The sequence below is a fragment of the Tupaia chinensis genome, unplaced genomic scaffold (assembly GCF_000334495.1).
Source record: "Tupaia chinensis unplaced genomic scaffold, TupChi_1.0 Scaffold000214_1, whole genome shotgun sequence".
NCBI classification, from domain to species: Eukaryota; Metazoa; Chordata; class Mammalia; order Scandentia; family Tupaiidae; genus Tupaia; species Tupaia belangeri.
In genome coordinates, this window is record NW_006159689.1 from 1518668 (window position 1) to 1521880 (window position 3213).

The following is a 3213-nucleotide window of genomic DNA, read 5'->3' on the forward strand; positions in this document are numbered from 1 at the left end:
GGGTCGTGTGTGTAGTCATGACCAAGATCCCAAGAGGAGGATGGAGAAGGGATTGCGGCATGGCCATCCCCCCTGGGGGTGATTTCTCACTTTCTGTCTCTGTCTTTCTGGTGAGTGCACAAACCCTATAGCAAAAACCTCTCAAAAAACAAAACAAAAAACCTCATGGCAGGCGAGTGTGCGTGTGTGCCCAAAATCCCGAGGAGAATGGAGAAGGGACTGTAGCATGAACACCCCCGGGGGGGTGGCTCCTCACTCTGTCTGTCTCTCTGGCAAGCACATGCTCAGAGAAGGGACTGCAGCATGAACACCCCCGGGGGTGGCTCCTGTCTGTCTGTCTGGCAAGCACATGCTCAGAGAAGGGACTGCAGCATGAACACCCCCGGGGGTGGCTCCTGTCTGTCTGTCTGTCTGGCAAGCACATGCTCAGAGAAGGGACTGTAGCATGAACACCCCCGGGGGGGTGGCTCCTCACTCTGTCTGTCTCTCTGGCAAGCACATGCTCAGAGAAGGGACTGTAGCATGAACACCCCCGGGGGGGGCTCCTGTCTGTCTGTCTGTCTGGCAAGCACATGCTCTCCACGAATGCTTATGCGCGCAGACATGCTCACAGAAGCTTCGTCTGTGATGGGCCCCGAACTGGGAACAATTCGAATTTCTTTTTTTAAACAATTAATTTATATTTTAATTTGCTATAGGGTATATGCAAGAGAGAGAAAAAGTGAGAAAGCAAGTTGCCAGGCCCAGGACTCAAACCCAGCCCACAGTTCAGCCATGTGGGAGTCCACTGCCTTAACCACACCATTACCTGCCAGCCCTAACATCCAAATTTCCATCCACAGTGAAAGAAAAATTGTGTTATTTCCATACAATGAAATTATACTCATCAATAAAAGGAACAAATTGTTAATAAGTTATGCTGCCGAGTCCACTGCCTTAACCACACCATTACCTGCCAGCCCTAACATCCAAATTTCCATCCACAGTGAAAGAAAAATTGTGTTATTTCCATACAATGAAATTATACTCATCAATAAAAGGAACAAATTGTTAATAAGTTATGCTGCAAGAGGCCAGTGCAAAAAAAAAAAACAAACCAGTCTCCCCTTTGTGTGTCTCCATGTTTCACTAGCCGTCCTTTGTACTCATAGGGGATTGGTTCCAAGATGCGCACAAATATCAAACTCCTACTCAGGTCCCTTAGATGAGATGTGTAGTCCGTTCTGTCACCCCCACACAGCCATCTCGAGTTCCTCGTGGCACTTGACCCGACGCAGATGCGACCTAGTCCTTGTTAGACTGTATTGTTCCAGGAACAACATGGAAACGTCTGTAAATATTCACTATAGACACAACCAATTATTTTTAAATTATTTAATTTTATTATTATTATTTTTAGTTTGCTATAGGGCATGTGCGGGTATATGCAAGAGAGAGAGAAAGTGAGAAAGCAAGCTGCCAGGCCCAGGACTCAAACTGTAGTTGGCCATGTGGGAGTCTAGTGCTGTAGCCACCATGCCACCTGCTGCCCCACCGATTCTTTTTTCCTATTTTCAAACCATGGTTGGTTGAATTTGCAGATGTGAAAGAGCAGGCAGGGAGGGCTGACTGTAAACCATTTATTTGCATACAATTCTAAAAAAAATGCTAACATATAAGAACAACAGAGAAGATGGGGTGATGAGTCCCTTGTTATCTTGGTTTGCAGACGAGTGCCCGGACCGAATGCCCAAGTGCGTCCACCCGTGTGAAGCCCACAGTTGACTGTCCCGCTCATTCCTGTAAGGTGTCCCAAGAAGTCTCCAGGGGCGCCCCCCTTTGGCTCCAGCCCCGACCGGATGCTGCCTGGAGCTGGGTCTGATTCCTGCAGGGCGACACCGAAGGAGAGGACCTGGGAGGCCTCCTTTAGCTCCCTGCTTCCCTCGCTCCCCAGTCCTGAGAACGCTTCTCCAGTTAGTCACCCAAACACGAATTCCTGTCAGCTAAGGGAGCCGGCTCCCACGTGGCTGACTGCAGTTTGAATCCTGGCCGAGGTGGCCTAAAAACCATGCCAGCACCTGTGTGATGGGCCCACATGGGCAGAGAAATGGAGGAGAAGGGATTGTGGTGTGACCACACCCCACTGGGGTTCTCCCCCTTCCTACTGTCTCTCTCTGATGAGTGCATGTGCCCTCTGGCAATTAAAAAGTAATAATAAAGGAGAATGAAAAACATAAGAGTCACCTTAGGCTGCTCCTAGAGCACACCCCTGCCCTCCAAACTAAGAATGCCAGCTTAGCAAGGGCGACCTTCCTCTCCCCAGGGCAGTCCCCAGCACAGGAAGTGCTGCCCAGGGGCTGTGCACACCACGCTGCCGGCCCCTCCTGTCCTGGGCTGGCGGGGGCATTGTGAGTCATAGCTTGGGCCAGGGTTGAGTGCTCCGGGGATGGGGCCAGCCCTGGGACAGCAGCTTGGCACCGCCACACCTTCCAGGTGAGGCCCAGCACGCAGGGAGGGGTACGGCCGATCCTCTGGGACCAGATCTAGAGCTGTCCCAGCCAGCCTGTGCCCAGCAACCCGCGGGGGAGGGCGCCGTTAGTGCGGCCTGCGAGGGAAGGGGCGGGTTCCTTCCACCGCCCACCACCGACCGACCGGGCAGACAACGCCACGCGGCTCGCCTTCTCACACCGCAGAACCCGCAGTGGGTGGGGCGAGGCAGGGAGAACCCCGCTCGGTGGGGCCCGGACCTCCGCAATGGAAAGCACTGGAGTCAATTCCAGCCCCTCCAGCCCTGAGCGCAGGCGCACCCACGCAGCTGCCCGAGGGCAGGCACAGGGCAGGCGCCGGGCGAGGTGGGCGAGCGCTGCGCAGGCGATGCTCGACACCCAGGCCCTGCAGAACCCGCGGACCCCGGCTCGGTAACCCCGGCTCGGTAACCCCGCAGCAGCGTGCCCTGAACAGCGCCCTCCTCTGCTGCCCTCGCCACACTGACCCTACCCCAGGCGCCTCCTCGCACCCCGAACTCGGGCTCTCCAGTAACAGTCCCAACGGCCTGGCAAAGCCCTGCACCCCCTTTTCTCGAGAAGTGCCAGTCCCCCCACAGCCTGTACTCGCTTCCTTCCCTGACTCCATCTGCCCGTGGCTTCCCAAAGTGGTTCCAGGGACAGGTGGTCTGGTCCAGCTGCTGCGGGTCAGGTCTGCAGGGACGGACTCTCCGGGGCCAGCGGCTGGCTA